Raw genomic sequence first — 23,721 nt, 5'->3', positions numbered from 1 at the left:
GATGGGTGAATCATGATATGAAAATAAACATCCTGAAGTTGAGGGCTGAAAACCAATCGTCGGGATCCAATGATGGAATTATAGCTGCAAGAGTCACCATCCTGAATTTTTGTACTTTCATAAAGTTGTTTAGGAGTCTTTTATACCTAGACTAGGTCTCTACCCTCCATTCTTCCTTCAGTCCAGAAAATACTTGAAGTAAAATCTCTTCCCCCGTGCTGTGCAAGAACTGGTTCTTTTAATCCTAAGCATAGATAGAAGGTGATTTCCTGTCTCAGCAAGTGTTTGTGAGAAGAGTCCCTGAAGAAAGACAGGAAAGAGAAGTAGGGTGGGGGGAGGAAGGTAAAATTAATGGAGTAACCCAATTTTATAATGTCCAACAACCATTGTTTGGATGTAGTCTGTTCCCGTGCAGGTAGAAAGTGGGAGAGATGGTCCCCAAAGGGAGGGAGGCAGGTAAACTGGTGCAGCTGGAGATACAAGAAACAGCATTGTTCCAGGCCTTTGATCAGACCACCAAAACTTATGTTTTGACAATGAGGAAGGTTGAGTGGTTGAAGCAGATGTAGTGGGTGGTATCTTTCTTTGAAACCTTGGTTAAGAACATAAGAATGGCCATGCTGGGTCAGACCAATGGTCCATCTAGCCCAGTATCCTGTCTTCTGACAGAGGCTGCTGACAGATGCTTCAGAGGGAATGAACAGAATAGGGCAATTGTCAAGTGATCCAGTTATCCCCTGGTAACAAGTTCCATTGGTTGATTGGGTGTTTAATTTTTTCTTAGGTGGCTCAGTAGGTCTTTGGTAATGAGAAAACTGGAGGGGGCAGGATCTCTGGGTCTTCTGGGATCAACTAAATATCTGTTTACTAGGAAATGTATAAATCCCAAGAGATAGCAAGATGGCCTAGGGGTGTTTCAAGCTGTGCAGTGATTCATCAGTGGCCTCAGCAAATAGTTTCAGACCATTAAAGGGGAGGTCATCAGCAGTGTTCTGGACTGCCTTAGGGAACCCAGACAGCTGGAGCTGAGATGCCTGACACATGACAACTGCCGTGGAGATGGATTGAGCTGCAGTGACAGCAGCATCTAATGAGGCTTGTAATGATGTTCTAGTCAGTAGCTGATCTTTTGCTATGATGGCCCGGAACTGTTTGTGATGTTCTGCTGGAAAGGTGTTCAGTAAAAGTGGTTGTATTTCATGATAAAAGCTTGGTAAATTGTGATCCTAAACTGTAGGGTCACAGACTTCTCTTTCAACCACAAAGGTCAAGGCGTTTTTGGTCCTTGTCTTATAAGGTTGATTTAGCGTGGTGGTGTCTTCCATATTCATTTACAATGACCAAGGAGTTAGGTGAAGAATGGGGAAAAATAAAAATTCAGAATCCTTGGCTGAAACATAATATTTATCAGCACATTTGCACATGGGTGGTACCGTTGCTAGGGTCTGCCAGATGGTTTTGGCAGGATCCATGAGGGACTCATTAATGAGAAAGGCCACTCAATCAAAAGATGTCCTTTGCAAATATCCAAGAACTTGTGCTTTGACTCTTGTGCCTCTTAAAGGGGGATCTACAGACAATCCGCCACTTGTTTTATTAGGTCCTGAAATAGTTTAAAGCATCAGCCAGGGAAGGGGAGGAAAGCATCACAGGCTCACGTGGGGAAGACGAGGAAATATTAGTCTGTAGAGTGACCTCCTTGTCTACTTTCGCCTCTTACTCTTCAAAGATTTCTTCCTACAGCTCAGGTAGCTGAGGAGGAACAGATGGAGTAAGAGACTATCCGTCCTGATGGTCCCATTCAGAAAGGTGGTGGCCCCAGGGTCCCAATATGGCCACTGATGGGGACCATAAGGAATAGTTGGTGGCATTCACTGCTGCTCATACCCATGAGCAGAACCCTGAATTTATCTTCATGAGACATCCTTTTCCTTGTAGATTTTAGTGAGGGAGACCTTATACTGGTAGGTAGGGGAATCTTACTCTGAGATGTCAGAAGAGAGGTCCTCCTCATTGTTCAAAGGGGGAGCTCTCCCAGAAAATGCTGGGGAATCAGATGGTACTCAGGAGAGGTGTAATTTTGGTGACCATGTTGATGCCAATACCCATCAAGAGGGGACAATGACTCATCTGAAACCAACAGGTCCTTGGAATACCTAAACTCCTGTGGTGTGAGGTAGGTTAACAGTGCTGAGGAAGTAGTCTGCTGGGATGAGTCCTTTGCAGTGGAAGCTGTCGGGACAGACAATGTTGATTACCTTGAAGAGAGTATAGTCTCAGGTGGCTGCTTAAACTTCTGTGGTACTGAGGGAGTCATGATGCTAGGTATCGGAGATTATGGAGGAAGATTTGTTGATGCTGCCTTGCTAGAAGCAGGCTATTTCTCTCTGCTGCCCCGGTTGTATTTCAACAGTATCAAAGATGGTAAAGGTGAATCCCATTATAGGTGGTCGGTATGCTCATTGGATGGTTGGAATGAGGAGTTTCAGTTGTATTAATCAAATAAGGCTTAAAGTACTGTGCCCCCAAATTTGCCATCTGAGCTAGCATAATGTATGGGCATAATGGAATAAAAGGTATAATGTTTGACAAAGGTCAATAGGTTGCTCCACATTGCTGCCCTGCAGATCTCAGATATCAGCAATTTTCTGAAGCAGGCTGACCACTGACTATGCGTGGTGGAGTGACTAGCTCATCAACCATCTAATAACAGAAACACACTGTGTGATCCATTTAGAGATCGTTTGTGACAAGACAGCCTGGTACTTGGAAGGGCCAGATGCCTACGAAGAGTCAAGGAGAGAACCTAAAAGGCATGGTCCTGTCAGCGTAATAGACTAAAAGTCTGGAGATGTCCAGAGTGTGTAATTTCTTTTCCCCTTGCGTTGAGTGCAGTTTTGGGAAGACTATGGGTAGGTTCATCGACCATTTCAGTTGGCGTTCTCAGACTACATTAGGGACAAATAACTAGATAAATAAATAAATTCGATACATTATTAGTCTTTGGGCCAGAGAGAGCAAGCATGAGAATGACTCTTTAGTCTAGGGGGAGGGATAGCTCACTGATTTGAGCATTGGCCTGCTAAACCTAGGGTGGTGAGTTCAATCCTTGATAGGGTCACTTAGGGATCTGAGGCAAAATCAGTACTTGGTCCTGCTAGTGAAGGCAGGGGCTGGACTCAATGACCTTTTGGGGTCCCTTCCAGTTCTATGAGGTAGGTATATTTCCATATATTATTTATATTATAACGCTCACATGGGAAGTGGGAGACCCAGGATCCAGGGGGTCTGCCACATCCCTGGTGAGCATGCTAACCACTGGGAGGTAGTCCTTCCCGCCCCCCAAAGCTTCTTGCAAAAATGGCATAGGTGCCTAACCCCACAAGAGGGTTTGCAGCTAAGAATCTCAAACAGAGGGAGGTGGCTCTCTCCAGCCTGGGTTTAGGTGCTGTACTCTGAGAGGGGTGGGGTTTAGGAAATAAACCCTGTTTTGGCATCTCCCATTGGCTAGATTAGGCTGGGAGCTGCCTAGTATACTAGCTTTTGTGAATCCCATTCTGAGGCACCTATCCCCATTCGCTGTACAGGGAACCTAAGCACCTAATTCAGGCTTTGTGTAACCCAATCATAGAATCATAGAATATCAGAGTTGGAAGGGACCTCAAGAGGTCATCTAGTCCAACCCCCTGTTCAAAGCAGGACCAATTCCCAGCTAAATCATCCCAGCCAGGGCTTTGTCAAGCCGGGCCTTAAAAACCTCCAAGGAAGGAGACTCCACCGCCTCCCTAGGTAACGCATTCCAGTGTTTCACCACCTTCCTAGTGAAATAGTTTTTCCTGATATCCAACCTGGACCTCCCCCACTGCAACTTGAGACCATTGCTCCTTGTTCTGTCATCTGCCACCACTGAGAACAGCCGAGCTCCATCCTCTTTGGAACCCCCCTTCAGGTAGTTGAAGGCTGCTATCAAATCCCCCCTCATTCTTCTTTTCTGGAGACTAAACAATCCCAGTTCCCTCAGCCTCTCCTCATAAATCATGTGCTCCAGACCCCTAATCATTTTTGTTGCCCTCCGCTGGACTCTTTCCAATTTTTCCACATCCTTCTTGTAGTGTGGGGACCAAAACTGGACACAGTATTCCAGATGAGGCCTCACCAATGTCGAATAAAGGGGAACGATCACGTTCCTCGATCTGCTGGCAATGCCCCTACTTATACAGCCCAAAATGCCGTTAGCCTTCTTGGCAACAAGAGCACACTGTTGACTCATATCCAGCTTCTCGTCCACTGTGACCCCTAGGTCCTTTTCTGCAGAACTGCTACCTAGCCATTCGGTCCCTAGTCTGTAGCAGTGCATGGGATTCTTCCGTCCTAAGTGCAGGACTCTGCACTTGTCCTTGTTGAACCTCATCAGTTTTTTTTCGGCTCAATCCTCTAATTTGTCTAGGTCCCTCTGTATCCGATCCCTACCCTCTAGTGTATCTACCACGCCTCCTAGTTTAGTGTCATCTGCAAACTTGCTGAGAGTGCAGTCCACAGCATCCTCCAGATCATTAATAAAGATATTAAATAAAACCAGCTCCAGGACCGACCCTTGGGGCACTCCGCTTGAAACCGGCTGCCAACTAGACACGGAGCCATTGATCACTACCCGTTGAGCCTGATGATCTAGCCAGCTTTCTATCCACCTTACAGTCCATTCATCCAGCCCATACTTCTTTAACTTGGTGGCAAGAATACTGTGGGAGACCATATCAAAAGCTTTGCTAAAGTCAAGGGATAACACATCCACTGCTTTCCCCTCATCTACAGAGCCAGTTATCTCCTCATAGAAGGCAATTAGGTTAGTTAGGCACGACTTCCCCTTCGTGAATCCATGCTGACTGTTCCAATGATTTTCTAGTCGCCTAATTTCCTTTGTGAATCTAGCCCTTCCAGTCTGCCATTAGGTGGGCGTGGTTGAACTGCCCTGTATAGGGGAGTCTGACCACCAAACATCAGTCCAGAGGGGTGAATTTTCTGAAGAGTTTAGCTGGAGCTAAAGATTAGTGTATTATGTCTGTATTATCTGTAAAATAATAGGTTTCAGAGTAGCAGCCGTGTTAGTCTGTATCCGTAAAAAGAACAGGAGTACTTGTGGCACCTTAGAGACTAACAACTTTATTAGAGCATAAGCTTTCGTGGACTACAGCCCACTTCTTCGGATGCATACAGAGTGGAATAAATATTGAGGAGATATATATACACACATAAAGATGATCCTTTACTCTCACAGATCTTGGGAGACAGACCTGTCCTCGCTTACAGACAGCCCCCCAACCTAAAGCAAATACTCACCAGCAACCACACATCACTGAACAAAACCACTGACCCAGGAACCTATCCTTGTAACAAAGCCCGATGCCAACTCTGTCCACATATCTATTCAAGTGACATCATCATAGGACCTAATCACATCAGCCATACCATCAGGGGCTCGTTCACCTGCACATCTACCAATGTGATATATGCCATCATGTGCCAGCAATGCCCCTCTGCCATGTACATTGGCCAAACCGGACAGTCTCTCCGCAAAAGAATTAATGGACACAAATCTGACATCAGGAATCATAATACTCAAAAACCAGTGGGAGAACACTTTAACCTGTCTGGTCATTCAATGACAGACCTGCGGGTGGCTATATTACAACAGAAAAACTTCAAAAACAGACTCCAACGAGAGACTGCTGAGCTGGAATTGATATGCAAACTAGACACAATCAACTCAGGATTGAATAAGGACTGGGAATGGCTGAGCCATTACAAACATTGAATCTATCTCCCCTTGTAAGTATTCTCACACTTCTTATCAACCTGTCTGTACTGGGCTAGCTTGATTATCACTTCAAAAGTTTTTTTTCTCTTACTTAATTGGCCTCTCAGAGTTGGTAAGACAACTCTCACCTGTTTATGCTCTCTGTATGTGTGTATATATATCTCCTCAATATTTATTCCACTCTGTATGCATCCGAAGAAGTGGGCTGTAGTCCACGAAAGCTTATGCTCTAATAAATTTGTTAGTCTCTAAGGTGCCACAAGTACTCCTGTTTTTTCTAAAATAATAATACTCTGTATTATCTGTAAAACACACTAATATGTATTGGTAATTCATATGACTAGTTTGAAATACTTGGTCTACTTTTTAGGCTTGGAAGTAGATATTTGTACAGGTAAGTGCTGAAAAAAATAAGTGATACAATCTTGGGATTGAATTGCCCCAAAGCAGAAGTAGTACATTTGTATAGCTCCACTGCAGAAAAATACACTTTTAAATGGTCCTTGAGAATGATAATTCAAACAGAATAGAATTTTATATAAAAATACTTCTTGTGATCATAGACAGAAGATCTTCAGCTTTACAACAATAAAATTAGTTGACCTGAGGGGCTAGCACAGCCAAAAGTAGAACAAAGATTAAATCAGGAGATACATCTACATAATTTACATAAGGATGTGTTCTTTTACACCTTAATAATTGTGCTATCTAACCAAATGTATAAAACCAAAATATAAGATACAGTTCTGAACATTCTAAAGGCAAGAGCAACCATTAGCTCTCGCACAATCTTGGGCAATTTCAGTAAACTGGAAGGAAAAGTAGCAGACGTTTTGGTCCTAGTATCTCTTAACTTGAAGTGCCATGAGACAGCTAATAATTCAGATCTCCCAAAAATCTAATATGTCCTGGAACATCTGCTAGTAATGTCTGGGGGAAGCAACAGTTACAATGCAAAAAATGGATTGCTACCAACACAGAAGTCAGTGTTAGCTTTTTCTTTTCCTGATTCATTTTCCTTTAATTATTTCCCTGAAAAACTTGTAGTTAGTTAAAATCTTTGATTTTTATTTTGAGGTTGTTTTTTACTGTTCCTGTTTTTTCAATAAATTCTAATTATTTTTAAATGTATGATATACCAGTTTTTACATGTTTGTAACTGAATATTAGTGTAACTGGTGATGATATGTACTGTAATACTTTAATATCTTACATTTATGTAGCACCTAGTGGAAAACTGCTCCATCTGATTAGAATTAATATAAAACACTTTTCAGAAATTGTTTTTGTATTCCAGAATTGTCATCAAAATTCACATTAATTTTATTGAGAACATTATTTTTTTGAGAATATGATCTGACAGTACAGCCTTTTGTCACATGTGTGTTTGATGTTTATGTTGTTACTTACTGAAGCAGTATAAAATGTGACCAGGAGTAAATTATGGAGATATAGCAGTCAGTTCAAAGTCAACAGATAGCTGATGTGAAAACATGGGGAGCAGGGTGTGTAAAAGTGGGTGGCACATAAATAAATCGATTAAAGAATACACTGGGAGAGTCTTTTCCTGGTTTCCCTCCTCAGTAAACAGAAGTAAGCCTGTGGCATCCATTACCTCTTATGGAGTCTCGGACTAGATAGAGAAAACAAGCCTAATCAACTATTCCCAGTCCTTCTTTGAGGCTCTTCTGGCTGGTTCAGGAGCACATGCCTCTGGCTTAGAGCTGGAGGAACTCTCCTTCTTCCAACGGTGTGACTGACAAAGTGGTGGGGGGGAAAGGACTTAGAGTACCTGACAAAGACAAGGACTTTGGTCCCTGCCATTTTAGTTGTTCTAGGAAGGGGTAGCAGCAAACAAGTCCCTGGAAACTGAATAGGAGGAACATGAGGACCATTTAAAGCTTCTTATGAACCTTATGGGGGTGAGGGAGATACTTTAGAATTCTGCTTTTGGACTGCTCACAACTTCTGGCATTGGGGAAAGAGCTGCATACTGGAAAATTTATTTACCTCCTGAGCAAAAAGAGTATCTTTCTTTCATACATCAAGCTGACTTCTCAGACAGTCTGTCAGAGAGAGCAGTCTGAAAAAGTGCACCAATATCAGTTTTAGCCTGCATCAGGCTGTCTGCCTTTCCCAGTGGCAAGAACACAAAAGGCTTGCATAGTAACTTATGTGATTCCTAAAGAGGCTGTTAGAGAGCTATTATAAAACGGTGTAGGAAACAGAAATCCTTGCCCAAGAAAGTGTTTTCAGGCTCAAAATCCATACAAACAATCCAAGATGGTCCCCTTTCCTGCTTCTGAGGTAGAAGTTAAACTGGGAACTCAGAGGAGATGCTTAGAGGGTGTAAAATTTGTACGAGTTGATCGTTCATCAGTCTTGCCTGTTTGACAAAGGAATAGGGAAGATTCTGAGGCCTGTGGTTTAGCACATCCAGTCATGGATTGATGAAATAAATACCCTCCCTGAAAATTAAAACATGTCAGCAAAAGGCATTGTTAGTCAAGTTTATTTTCTTGAAAAATAATTCTGAATTTGTGTTAGAGTAAAGTAATTTTAAACAATTACTATTGATACATTCTTACTATGAATTTTACTATTATAAAAGCAAGTCTGTCATTCTTCATATTTCACAGAGGCTTATTCATTCAAGTCATTGTCTGGTTCTGGGAAATGAGAGCAATCACAATCAGTGAGACTACTGGAATCTAATGAATGGGATTTGCAAATATTACCCATGGATCTTTGTGCTGACTCAGAAATGGGTAGATGGGTTATGTCTTCACTTGATTTCACTACAGCCAGTGTTTCATTAAAGGGAGAAGATATGACAGCATTGTCTTCAAGTCTTGACTTTGGAATCCTTGCTTTTCCAAGCTGTGGGAATGTTTTAGTAGAATTTTCATTTTCTTGATCATCAGAGGATGAGAGATTTGACTGAAATACAACAGGAATTATAACTCTTTCCTTTGTGTTAATAATTGACAAATATGAGTTCAGGTTTCCTGTAAAAATTTCATTTGAGAGAGAACCATGAGAAGTGGAATCATCTGATGAACAGTCACAGGGTGTTCCTATACTCCTGCTGGATGAAGATGTAAATGAGGAAGTCCTGGAATTTACAGTCAAACTTCTGCTTGGCATATTAAAGTTGACCTCTGAATCTGAGCTGTTACACACGACTATTTTTGTTACAGAACAAAAGTCATCTGTAGTATTGCTTTCAGCAGCTGCAATGACAACATTTTGGTACTGTCCATTAGATGTCATGAATTAAAATATGACCATGACAACAAATTAAATTATAATGTTTACTGAGACTACTTTCAGTGCAATAGTTTAAAGTGTAGTAGTAAATGTTAAATGTATAACTATATGCATGTTCGTCTTGCTGTGTTCTGGCAGAACTCGTTAAGGAATTGTAATTAAGTGGGAGATTTTCAAAAGCACGACTTCCATAATTCCTGAGATTACAGAATGTCTGTATTTTAACTAACACCTTACACTGGCAGGTGGGTTAGGAATGAGATCTAGTATCTTTTCTGTATAATTCACTTATGGGATTATGGCATATATCAGTTTTTTTAATCCAAAATTAGTTTATATATTTTAGTTAAAATTGGGGGAAATGGTTTTGATGGATTAAAATATATATGCCTACCATATGCAATAACTTCTTCTTATGAGTTTTTATCAAAATGTTACAGAATGTGATTCATAGATGTCATTAAGAACATAATTTGAGGGTACTGAAAGAACAAGAGGCCAGGAAGGTGAAAGAGCTTAGAGAGGCATGGAGGAGTTGAGAGGATCAAAGTAGTACTAAGACACTGAGGGCAAAATTAAGAAATATTGCACAAAGTCCCATTGAAAACAAATGCCTGAGACCCTTGTAGTCCGAGTTCTTTATAAGACTTTATAAATTATGACAGCATAATAAACTATACCCAGGCTGGCACTGCTTCAGGAAGTCTTATATACACCTCTACCCTGATATAATGTGGTCCGATATAACGCGAATTCGGATATAACTCAGGAAAGCAGCACTCCGGGGGACGGGGCAGCTTTACCTCATTATGTCCGAATTTGTGTTACCGCAAACGGTTCCTCTGCGCCTGCCTGTTACTTGCTGCGGTCCTCCCCGGGGCCCCCCAGCGCACCTCCGCTCCACCTCCGCCTCCTTCCACGAGCGCACCGCAGCTCTACTTCTCCTCCCTCCCAGGCTTGCTGCACCAATCAGCTGTTTGGTGCGGCAAGCCTGGGAGGGAGGAGAAGCGGAGCTGTGGTGCGCTCCTGGGAGGAGGTGGAGTGGAGGGGAGCTGGAGTGGAGGGTGCGCCTTTCCCTACCCCAATATAACACAATCTCACCTACAACACAGTGACATTTTTTGGCTCCTGAGGACCGCGTTATATCGGGGTAGAGGTGTATATAGATAAATTTTCACCATGCAGTCTCTCTAAGACTGAAAGCTTTCTTATTTAGTCCCTCTTCAGCAACTGATGACTTCATGCAGTCCTCCTTGGGGATGTTATTTTTTCAACAGAGTCAATGGGGCTATTGACTTTTTCAAAGAGTCATACAGAAAGCTATGGATTGCTTTAGAAGACACCTCCACGACACTGTGAACTTCCCCAAGTAATCCCTTTGGTGTTGTAGATGGCTTTACATAATCTTCTTAGAGTGGCATGTAATTTTTTTATGGTGCATACTATCTCACACTTATTCTGGGGGTTGTTGACTACTTCTCACTACCCCAAGGCTGCAAAGAGTGAAAACAATCTTGTTTTCTCTAGCACACTTGGGGTACTGTGTTGTCGAAGTGTCCTACACGAACTATTACATGTTGGTTTCAGAGTAGCAGCCGTGTTAGTCTGTATCCGCAAAAAGAAGAACAGGAGGACTTGTGGCACCTTAGAGACTAACAAATTTATTAGAGCATAAGCTTTCGTGGACTACAGCCCACTTCTTCGGATGCATCCGAAGAAGTGGGCTGTAGTCCACGAAAGCTTATGCTCTAATAAATTTGTTAGTCTCTAAGGTGCCACAAGTCCTCCTGTTCTTCTTATTACATGTTGATTTACGGTTGAAAATTTAGTGAAAATTACTACTGTACTGTAAAACACCTTCACCAAAATAAAATGTTAAAGGCAAAGGGACAAACCCACAATATCAATGAATTTGGACAGTGGCTATTTATCAGAGTTACATCAGAAAAGACTGAGAAGTTTCTTTCCTGTACAGTAACAAATTCTTCAAGATGTGTTGTCCATACACATATTCATCTAATAGTGCACATGTACCCCATGCACTCGAGTTCAGAATATTTTGGCCAGCAGTATCTGTATGGCATGCATATGCCATATGTCCTTGTGTTCTGTGTAAAGGCATAAGAGGACAGTATGCCAATTGCCACAGTTTCAACTGCAGAATCCTGGAATAAATTACTCACAGACAGAGAGGATGGAAGGCAGGTTGTGAAAAGAGCATATGGACAACACATCTTGAAGAATAGCAATTATTGTACAGGTAAGTAACTTCTCATTCTCCTTCAAGTGCTTGTACTTACGCATATTCCACAACTGGTGACTCCCAAGCAGTGGACCAGCTGCAAGTAGATGGGAGCTCAGTCTTAATAGAATAAAGATTGCAGAACAGCCTTGCCAAATGCAGCATCTGACCTAGAGAATTCAGTAATCACAATGTCTCTTAAGTGTGTGAACAGATTCCCAGGAGGCTACTCTCCATATATCTAAAATAGATACTGTGATGGGGTGTATAGAGCCGCACCTGCAGAGCATGCTCCAGCAGGGGGTGGAGCTTAAAAAGGAGCCAGACAGGTCTGAAGGAGCCTGACAAGGCAGGAAGAAGGATGCTGCAGAAACCTCCTCTGGTAGAGGAAGAGGCCTGCCTGCAGAGCTCAGAGGGGCTGAAGGTCCAATTGGTATCTTTTCCCTTACAACTTCGTGACAGACAGCAAGACTCCAGCAAGAGAATGGGTGTTAGGAAGTGGCCCAAGGAAGCAGCCTTCAGGCACCCCTCATGCTGGACATTTGGTAACCCTTACAGGGCCGTGGGCCAGAGCCTGATGGAGAGGGAGGGTAACAATCCCCATCTCATCAAGAAGGTCATGAAAACCCTTACATTCTAGACTTCTCCCTGGAGGATTAATACCTTTTACAACCCCTAGTTGGGATCAGACACTCATAGGGGGTCAATAGCCAAACCCCATATCTTCTTAGAAACCCTGTCATACTTGGCGGGAGATAGGACTAAGTGGTAACCTGACCAGAGTGTTGAGTCAAACCAGACTAACACAAAGTGTGAAGGTGGTCTGGGAGAAGAGTAGAAATGTGATGACCAGGGGCCTCACCCTCTAACCCAATGGTCCCCACATTTTTTCAGTTGCGTCCCCCTTACCTGATTCGCACCACCCCGGGAGCCAGGGCCAGAGCCATGGTTAGGAGCTGGGAGAAGCGGGGCTGTGGCTGTAGGGGCAACAGATTCTTCCTAAAAGTGGGGGAGGGCACGAGGCCCCACCCCTCCTCCATGGCTCTGCCCCTGCTCTGACCCTTCCCCTTGAGGCCCGCCTCTTGGGTAAGCCAGAAGCTGGAGCTGGGCCAGGGAGCCCAGGCCCCTCCACCTGCCTGGGGTGGGGGGCCCCAAGAACAGCTCCAGGCCCATGTCCCTGCCCTCCCACCCACCCAGGGCAGGTGGAGGGTCTGCGGCTCCCCATAGCTGCCCACGCGGCTCTTACCCAACCTAGTTCCAGCTTCTGGCCTGGCCTAGTGGTGGGACCTTGGGGACCAAAGAGCCACATCCAGGCCATGGTAAGAGCTGTATGGGCAGCTGTGGGGAGCTGCAGACCCTCATCTGCCCTGGGTGGGGGCCCAGGGGGTGGGGACACGGGCTGGATGCTGCTCTCTGACCCTCCAACCCAGGCAGGAGGAGGGTCGGCAGTTCCCCATAGCTGCCTGGGCTCCCCAGGCTGCTCTTACCCATGCTGAGTTCAACTTCTGGCCTGGCTGGGGGCGTGGGGCCTCAGGGAGAAGAAGAGAAGTAGGGGGCCAGCCCCATGGAAAAAAGTGGGAGGGCCATGGCCCCTTGACCGCCCCCTGTTCTGGCGTCCCTGTGTGGCCATGAGTTGGCTGACAGCTGTGTGGCTGTGAGCAGTGCTGGGAGCGAGAGGGGGGCTTTGCTGAGGCTGGGAGTGGGGCCATAGCTGGGAGCAGAGCTGCAGTTGGGGCCAGGGCTGGAGCCATGGCCAGGAATGGGGCTGCGGTCAGAGCTGTGGCTGGGGCAGCGGCCAGGAGTGGAGCCAGGAGCTGGTGACCAGCACTAGGGTTATGGGAGGCGGAACGGTGCTGGGGGCAGAGAGGGGCTGAGCGGTGCTCCCTCCCCACCCCTCGTGGAGGCTGACCCAGGTCCCGCCGCACCCCTTGAATGTTCTTCCATGAACAACTAGAGGGGCGCACCTCACAGTTTGGAGACCACAGCTCTAACCACTAGGAAACACCACCTGTAAACACTGCTCATCATAGACATTCTTCAATGATGCTGTTAAAGATGCCTGAACTCTGGAAGAGCTCTCAGGATGGCCAGGGGATCCACCCTGGCCACCACCTCATAACAAGTTTGACACAGTCTGATAGATATTTTGACAGTCTCTGAGATTATATGGTCTTGTCTTTCATTATCTCTGATGAATAATCTAGGTGAAGATCTGAATGTTCTTGTTCTCTGCAGGTAAAATGCCAAGGCATGTCTGACATTTAAGATGCAAACCACAGCCTCCACCTTACAAGTGTGAGGCTTAGGAAAAAATATAGGTAGGTGAATTTGCTGGTTCAGATGAAACTCCATAACTACCTTTGGCAAAACTTAGACTGAGTTCTTTAGGGTCACCTGATCAGGGTAAAACATTGTACAGTAACTCCTCACTTAAAGTCATACCGGTTAACGTTGTTTTGTTGTTACGTTGCTGATCAATTAGGGAACATGCTCGTTTAAAGTTGTATAATGCTCCCTTCTAAAGTCATCTGGCAGCCGCCTGCTTTGTCCACTGCTTGCAGGAAGAGCAGCCCGTTGGAGCTAGCTGGTGGGGGCTTGTGATCAGGGTGGACTGGCAGCCTATCAGCTCCCTGCTTCCCTAAGTTCCCTGTGCTGCAGCTGCCCAGCAGGCTATCAATTGCCGGCATTGAGCTGTCCCTCCCCCACTGCCATGTGCTGCTCCTGCCTTCTGCCTTGGAGCTGCTCCCAGAGACTCCTGCTTGCTGTACGGGGGGAGGGGGGAAGTGGGGGGCTGTCAGGGTGTCCCCCTCCCCCCTGCTCCTGCACCCCGCTTACCCCATTTCCATAGAGCAGGGGGTACACACGACAGGGTTCAGGACGGAGGGAGCTTCCAGGCAGCAGCTGCGGTCTCTGCAAGCGGATCTAATTAACAAGGCAGTGTACTTAAGACTGGGGTCAGCTACTTAAAGGGGTAATGTGCATCTCTTGCTCTCAGATACAGGGTGTGTGTCTCTGTCTCTGTCTGCTATGCTCTCTCCCCTCCCTCCATCCCTGCTGCCTTGTAGAGTGAGGCTACATTAACAACCAGTTAACCCTTGAGGGCTCAGCCAAATGCTAGTTTATCATTTAGCAGTAAGGCACTCCCTGCGAAATATCCCACCCTCTGACTTCACCACCTCAACCCAGCTTCACAATCATCATCGCTGTGTACCAATATTAAATTGTTTGTTTAAAACTTATACTGTGTGTGTGTGTGTGTATATATATATGTATATATATACACAGTATATATACTGTGACAGACCCAGACCAGTGGGGTACAGGAGTCTGGTAGAGGGCAAATATACTGGTCACTGGATGAGTAGTTTTCTGTTTCCTGAGTGACCAGAGCAGGGGCTGCACTAGAGTAATCAGGAACCTGCTAGAACCAGTTAAGACAGGCAGGTAGGCTAATTAGAACACCTGGAGCCAATTAAGAAGAAGCTGCTAGAATCAATTAAGGCAGGCTAATCAGGGCACCTGGGTTTTAAAAGGAGCTCACTTCAGTTTGTGGTTCGCGTGTGAGGAGCTGGGAGCAAGAAGCGCAAGGAGCGGAGAGTGAGAGGGTGTGCTGCTGGAGGACTGAGAAGCACAAGCGTTATCAGACACCAGGAGGAAGGTCCTGTGGTGAGAATAAGGAAGGTGTTTGGAGGAGGCTATGGGGCAGTAGCCCAGGGAGTTGTAGCTGTCATGCAGCTGTTACAGGAGGCACTATAGACAGCTGCAGTCCACAGGGCCCTGGGCTGGAACCCGGAGTAGAGGGCGGGCCCAGGTTCCCCGCAAACCTCCCAATTGACCTGGACTGTGGGTTCTTCCAGAGGGGAAGGTCTCTGGGCTGTTCCCCAAACCACATAGTGAATCTCTGAGGCAAGAAAATCCGCCAATAAGCGCAGGATCCACCAAGATAGAGGAGGAACTTTGTCACAAAAAAATATATATATAGTCTTTTGTTTGGTGAAAAAAATTTCCCTGGAACCTAACCCCCTCATTTACATTAAATCTTATGGGGAAACTGGATTTGCTTAGCATCGTTTCGCTTAAAGTTGCATTTTTCAGGAACATAACTACAACGTTAAGTGAGGAGTTACTGTGTATAAGGCAAGTCAGTCATTAGTGCTTGGATCTTTCATACTCATCTTGCTAAATAAGAGCAACAAGAAAGGATGTTTTAATTGATAAGAGTAGCAGAGAGCACATTGCCATTGGTTCAAATGATGGACTCAGGAGAGTCGAGAGCACTAAATTCAGGTCCCACAATGGGATCAGTTCTTTAATAGCTGGGTAAACCTTAACTAGATCTTAAAGAAATCTAACTGGAGATGGATGAGAAAAAACGGTGACCCTCAGTTTGGTGGATGCTGGTCCAAAACAGCTGCCAGTTGGACTTTGACTGAACTAATCAATCAGATACCCTGTTTCAAACCAAGCAGGTAATCCAAGATCTGTGATAATGGATGCTTCTTGGGGAGTTAGGAATTTCTGACTCCAGCAACAAGAAAACCTTGCCCATCTTGCAAGTTACAGAGCCCCGGCTGCTGTTCACTAAGATATTACAGACAGGTGAATCACATAATTGCTCTATACTTGACATCCATCCATCAATCCCGCTGTGAAATTACGGGACTTCAGATCTGGGTGTAGGATTTTCCCTTTGCTCTGTGATAATAGTTCTGGAAGCAGAGGAAAGAGTCTCAGCTGGCTGACTGACAGGTTCAGAATGTCTGGCAACCAAAATTGCCTCTGCTATCCGTATCAACTTGGCTGAGTCCTGTCTGACCTTGCATACCAGTTTGGGAATCAATGGGACCACAAGGTGGGCATACGTTAGAATTCCAGTCCATGGGATTAAGAAAGCGTCAGACAGGGATCCTGGGCTCGTGTTCCCCTCTCAAACAGAACACCTGGCACTTGCTGTTTTGTGTTGCAAACAGGTCCATTCAAGGATAACCCCAGAATGAAAATATGCCCCAGAGGACAGACTCTGTGATCTCCCATTTGTGATTAGAGAAGTGCCCAATCAAACTGTCCGCAGTATGATTCTACAGATCAGGTAAGTGAAACACCAAGAAGGAGATTTGGTGTCTGAGACACCAGTTCCATATCCCGATTGCTTCTTGATATAGCAGGGAAGATCTTGCCTCATCCTGCTTGTTGCTATAGAACATGGTGAATGCATTCTTTGGACTGACCCTTGATGTGATGGAGAAAGGACTCGCAAGCTCTATGCACTGCTCTGAATTCTAGGAGGCTGATGTGTATTCACATTTCTCATGTGATACAAAGGCTATAGACCCGAAGACTATCTACTGGAGCTCGCTACCCCAAGACACACACGTCCATCACTATAGTCTTGGGGGTGGTGAAAAAGAAACCCCTCCACAGGTGTTCACAGAATTCCTCTTCCATTTCAGGGATGATAGTACTAGTGGAGGCAAAGAAAGGGGCATACCCAGATTATGCTTAATGGAGATACGCACCGACTTTAACCAGCCCTGCATGCAGTAAATGTGTTGTCTGGCATGCAGTGTTGTAAAGGTGCATGATGCCATGTGTCCTAGTAGAGTGAGGCAAGCGCCTACTGTGGTGTTTAGATTTGACTCCAGCTATGTTATTAAGACAATTAGAGTCTCAAATCTGTCCTGAAGTAATGAGCCATGGATTTGGTAGAGATCAGGTTTGCTTCTATAGTCTTTAAACAGGAATCAAGTTGGACTTTTCATGCTGACTTTCAGGCCCAGGCTCTGGAACAAATCGAAGATATAACAAATGGCTTCTGACACCTAATGAGGAATTTTTTTTTTAATCTTCCTCGTACCAGCCAGTCATCCAAGTAAGAGTACAATAACTGCTATTATCTTTGTGAACACCCTCGATGCAATCAATAGTCCAAAGGGCAGGACTGCATGCAGTATTGATAATGGTCATGACCTACCATAAATTTTAGGTACTTCCTGTGTGGTGGGATTATTGATATATGGAAGTACTCATCTTAAAGGTCAAGAGATGTGAATTTATCCCAATCACCTGGAACCAGAGAGAGACATGATTCATGTTGGTAATGCCCTAGAGGTGCTTGGTGCCATAGTCAGGGAAATCCCAGGTGCCACCATTGCGATAGAAATGGACATCAGGGGTATTCCAGCTCTTAAAGCAATATGAGGTCCATTGGCACTGTTAACACTCTCAGTGCCATGTGATGCCAAGGGGTCACCAGCAAAGACAATGCCATGAGCTCACTGAGTGCCAGTCTAGCCACTGCTGCCATAGACTGTGTTGCTGTGGTCTGCTGGGCCAGAATAACATTTTTTCAGTGCTGATGTTGAAGAATCGGACATTGATGGAGCTAAGCTCTTACATGAGGGACCTTTCAACGGCACCAGTCTCAACAGCTCATCTGAGAGTTGTCTGAGTGCTGAATCCTCAGCACTATTGTGAAGTTAAGTTTCAAAAGAAGATGCACAGGGCTGTGAAATCTTGGGGGAAAAGTAGTGTGGAGGTGAAGTTCTTCTTTCTGTGATCTCTGTTGGAGATCTACCCCTAAAATCTTCTTTATCCCTGTACCTTCTCTGACAAAGTCTTGTCAGATTTGGTCAACTTTAGAGCCTGCACTGAAGTTGGAGTCCAGTGATCCAGCTCGTGAACAAATGACCTACTACTGGAACTGTTCTGCTCTGAAAGGTCATATGCAGTGGGGTTCTGCACACCTGTGTCCAAAGTAAGATTCATGGATTTGCCCATCAGGCTTCCCTGTCTCTGGAAGTCCTGTTAGTAAAGGACTTTCAAATGACCATCATTGGCAGGTATAGCTGCCTCCCCACCAGGGGTAGTACATGAACCTGGGATACTTGGTGGAAGCCAAGCCAGTTCTAGATAATTTTTAGTTCTGGTAATTAAAGAAACTAATAGCACAATAGGCAACTAGAAAACTATGCTAACTAGACTAAAACACTAACCATGTACAAAATACAGGTTGGAAATCAGCTTGCTTGAAAACACAGACACTGAGCCTCTCTGTAATGAAGACAGGAGGTGGTGAGAGGGACTGAGTGGCAGATGGCATGATCTGCCCTTTTATGCCCACAACGCGGAGCACAAAGACTCTCTGGGTACATATGTGCCATATGGACACTGCTGGCCAAAAGACTTCAAACTCCAGCATATGGGATGTATATGGACAATCACTTGAAGCCAAAAGTGATTTTACACCGCATTTGAACGACAATATATATTTATCAATCTAGGTTCTTAGACTCACCCCATCACCTTGATAGCTGAATGTCTTTCAAAATAATAAAGTATACACCAGCGCCACATGTGTGTGAAGGGCAAAGTAAACTCATTTATTATTGTATGGGAAAGACTACTGCAATAAAAGAACACTGTTCTTACCTGAGAAACAAGAATTTTGATTCCTGATGTTATATTTCTGTGATGGGCTTCTGAAATATGGACTAACAGATTGTGCCTGTGAACTGTGACATCAGATACGTCTTTAATCAGAATGCTATAATTTGGATATTAAGATCCCTGTTGCAGAAGCCCCATCTTGTGGTCAACCAGTCAATGACTGCCTTAGCACAATTAACATTTCAAGGACTGGAAAAATTAACTGTAAAACTTGGGAAACATTTTAAAACCACTGCAAGAAAATATAGTAGAGTCCTTCACAAAAATGCAATTAACAGGTAGGAATCACCATTCCCTTTCTTCAGATGCATTCCCCAGGATGAAATAATGGGCTATGCAGGGGGTGGGAAATAGGACAAGAAACAAGGGTATTTTTCTCCTATGTTTGAAGAATCACGAACATCAACTTGATAGTGACTGGTGAAGATGTGAACTGATTGCCATGCAGCCACCTGTAGATTTTTATTAGAGGTTGGTTTTCTCTTGCCTGGGAGACTGCTACTACTCAGCCTTGAATCCCAGCAGTATGGGTTTTTTGCCCTTTCCTGTGACTTTTAGATAGTTACAAATTAGGATTTGTTTGACAAATTCCTGGGTGATGTATATAGTATTAAGGGCCATGAGCACCATTCAGCCACCAGGATTCCTTTTCCGTGGAGGAAACTGTTCAGGCAGAAGGAACAGCATGGTATCTGTGGAAAATTAGTTTGGAAAAACTAGGAACAGTCTTAGAGACACTACTTTTTCTAAGTGTGTGATTACATAGATGAAGTAATGAGAAAGGACAGGCTACTCCAATACTTAGTGAGTTGAGGTACTAGTTACTAGGAAGAATACCTTTATAGATAAAAAGAACAGGGAAACATATACAGAATATAAACCAGTTTTAAGTATCAAGGTGACACTACTGGACAGTGCTTGCTTGGAAGAATCTAGTGACTATGCAATGGCCCCCAATGGATCATTTATTACTCCTATAGTGTTATATGGGCAGAAAGTGTAGCTATGCCCAAAGACCAGTTTGCAAAAATGCCTCCATTCTAAAGGGTCACTTACAATTCTCTAACTCTTTAAATTCTTTACTTTTTGGATTAACATTAGGCAGGTTTTTTTGCTTTCCAGAATAGATTTTTTTTTTAATGTTTGAGCAAAAAGGCCATTTTGAGGAATTAAGAGAGTGAATATAACTTACTCAAAAAAACCCCCAAAAAAACATTTTTGTGACTTTTTTTGAATAGCTGTAGCACTTCCTAAAAATTGAAAATTGTTTAGGAGATAGTTACAGCTATGCCTTTTAGTGGTCTGTGGCTTGTCACAATTTTAAAAATGTACTTTGTGCATTTTTATAATGAAATCTCAATAGCCTACCAGTGTTTTATTGGTTCTGCACATACGTACATACCCTGTTTCCCCGAAAATAAGACATCCTCCGAAAATAAGGCCTACTTACAGTTTTGCCTCTCGTTGTAATATAAGGCATCCCCCCGATAATAAGACCTCCCCGATAATAAGGCATCCACCGATAATAAGGCATTTTTCATTTCTGAAAAATAAGACATCCCCTGAAAATAAGACCTAGCGCATCTTTGGGAGCAAAAATTAATATAAGACACTGTCTTATTTTCGGGGAAACAGGGTAGCTTAGGAAAATTCATAGGCAGTGCTTGTCACGTTATTGACATGAACTGTGACCATATAGATCATTGTTGCAATCAGGGTCCTATGGTTGTACCAGGTCTTGTACAGAGAAGGTCAAGTGGGGTGTCTATGGAAAGGTTGTAGTTTGCTGGTTATGATTATGCTGTCTGTGTGTATCATTTTTGTATTTGAAGCTATGAATATTAGCTAGGTACTTGTATATCAATATGTTTGATTCTAAGTAGCCTCAGTGAAGCATTTGGTCAGCTTCTTGAGAAAGGACTATTCTCAGTAAGTGCCCAATCAAGAAACACTTACTGACAATGGACTTTGGGAGACGCCAATCCACAGCTGAGATTTCCTGGGAACATTCAAACTAACATGTAAACAATGGCGTCGGCCTGCAAAAAGCTGAATCATTCATAGACATGTGACTTGCCCAGGTGGCTACAAACTCCATCTTGTTGCTGTGACTTTGAACAGAAGAACAAAGGGGTTTCCGCCCACAAGAGAGAAAATATAAAAAGCCGTGGAAGCCTCTCCATTTTGTCTTCAGCTGGCTTAAGAGATGGCCTCTCCACCCCCACGAGATGCCTGAAAGAAACTGGAACAAAGGACAGTAACTACGGGGGTGTGAGTGATTGCTGGACCCAGACTAGGAAGGAGTCCAGTCTGTGAAAGAAGCTTATTGGAACATCTCTAAGGGTGAGGTTTACCTGTATGCAGTTTCTTAATGTATTAGGCTTAGACTTGAGTGTTTTGTTTCATTTTGCTTGGTAATTTACTTTGTTCTGTCTATTATTACTTGGATCCACTTAAATCTTACTTTTTATATTTAATAAAATCACTTTTGCTTATTATTGAACCCAGAGTTAGTGACTAATACCTGGGAGAGCAAACAGCTGTGCATATCTCTCTATCAGTGTTATAGAGGGCGGACAATTTATGAGTTTACCCTATATAAGCTTTATACAGAGTAAAACGAATTTATTTGGGGTTTTGATCCCATTGAGAACTGGGTATCTGGGTGCTGGAGACAGGAATACCTGCTGAGTGGTTTTTAGTTAAAGCCTGCAGCTTTGGGGGACACGGGTCAGACCTGGGTCTGTGTTTGCAGCAGGCTAGCATGTCTGGCTCAACAAGGCAAGGTTCTGAAGTCCCAAGCTGGCAGGGAAAATGGGCTCAGAGGTAGCCCCAGCACATCAGGTGGCAGTCCCAAGGAGTCCTTTTCTCTACCTGAAAAGAGTACCACCTTATTTCATATAAGTGCCAGAGCATAAGGAAGAAGGCAGGATTCCTCTAAAATCCTGAGACCTTGAATATTATTGTAACCATGTGACTCACAGGCCAGTGCATCCCTTGGTGGCTTGACATGGCCTAGCAGGCTCTCTTACTTTAGAGGCCGCTGCTGACAGCCATTCCTGCCCTATAATAGTCTGTTTCTTCTTGCAACTCAGCCTTCTGGCCAGGTCACTTTTAGTCCTGCCCCTTCTGGGGAAACGTGAGTCCAACACAGCACTGGTCTGGCAGCATTATGCCAGAAGTTCAGCCCAACTTCAGGCTTTTGGACCTGCCAGCCCTTTGCTCCAGGGTCTTCACAACTCCACACTACGTAGGCCGGTAAGGGAACCCTCGCCCACCCTTTACTCTGAGTTCCAGCTCAGCAACCCAGTATGAAGCAGATAGGGTCTATTTGTTCAACCCCCTTGCTGAGTGTCTTTGGGCTGCTTCCTACCATGCCCTGGAGATAGGCCTTTCTCACAGTCTCCTCCCCATAGACTGGTGTGCAGGTCCTGAAACAAAGGGACTCCAAACTGATTAAGGAACAAAAGAAACAAAAAAGGTTCTGCACCAGGCCTACCTGCCCCAAGAAGGCTCCAACACTTATGAGGCCCTAGTTAGGCTCTAGCTCCAGCTGATCCTACCTTCCAGGTAGCTTCTCAGCTGGCTTTGGCCCCAACCAGGCCTTCCTTTACAGGGCCAGCTCAAGAGGTCTATTCCCTCTCCCTGTCAACCCCCACTGAGCTGGGCTTTTCCTCTTTTATCTTCTCCCTCCAGAACTGATGCTTACTGCACGTGTAGCAGAGTGAGGCTGACTGGACCCACAGGCCCTCATTAACCCCTACAGGCATGCTAATGACTCCCCAAACAACTTTTATTTTTAAAGAGTTAGAATTAAGCATTCCCCTCACTGTCACTTTATTTAGAAGTAAATAGATGAGGATGACCAACTGTGTAGGTTATTCCAGAACTTCTAGACTAGACAAAGTGGTCTTGAGGCAAGTTCAAATTCAGTATTCGTAACTAGGCTGGCAAAGCACTTGAGTAGACAGCCATGGCCTAGCTGAAGAATGTACACCTGTTACGTACATCATAGTGGTTTCTTCTGAAAGTGGCCTTCAATTTTGTGTTCCAGAAGCTCTCAAGGGAGATCTCTTCCACTGGTAAAGTGGACTTCTTAACTAGGATATCATTTTGCTTTTATGCAAGAGGGGAGGGAGAACAGAGAACAAGAAACATGAGTCAGAGCACAATTTGGATAGCCTATGGTTCTGCATTGTCTTTAGAAAAGAGGAGTTTATCACGGGATTCTTCTTGATTTCCAGAATGTCCTCATCAATAGGGAAGCAGGTCTTTGGCTTTACCTGAATTTGAAAAGGCCTCTTCTGGAAACTTTTAATCCCCTAATGTCCTCTTTGGAGAGGTCCAAAGCCGAGAATACTGTTTCAGTCCCCAAAATGAAATTGTCTGGAGATTTCCAGCTATGTGTGTGCACATGCACATAACTCTCAGGGAAAACCCTATTTCATCAGAAGATCTGGAGAGAATCTAGCCATCCCATTCCTGTTGGATGGGGGAAGGAAAGAGGTTGCTAGTATCAGCAGTTGCTTGACTGACAAAGCTGGTTCTCGGCAAGATGGTGCTGCTGCAACAGGACCCCTCAAACTAAAACACTCTGATTGGATCTATTTGATGGGATGTCAAAGAATACAGGAATAACCCAAAAAAACATACTGGGAGGGCTCTGAACAAAAGTTTTAATCTATAGATTTATGTCAAATCCTATATATTTTAATCCTCAAAATTGTATTGATATAAAAATACTTCCTTCCATTTTATAGTTTAGTGTAAACCTTTCCTGTCAATTTCATGAGTTCTGAAGTCACATTTTATTTTTTTTCCTAACAGTGGCTGAGTAAGATTTTCACCCCTCCTTGCTCTATTTCAGGATTTCATAAAAGCAACCACTTGCTAAAATAAATAGATCTAATTGAGATAAAGTAGTTGTACTCACATATACTGTAATGTT

This window comes from Chrysemys picta, chromosome 8 (genome assembly GCF_011386835.1).
Source record: "Chrysemys picta bellii isolate R12L10 chromosome 8, ASM1138683v2, whole genome shotgun sequence".
Taxonomy (NCBI): Eukaryota; Metazoa; Chordata; order Testudines; family Emydidae; genus Chrysemys; species Chrysemys picta.
This window is presented reverse-complemented; position numbering follows the sequence as displayed.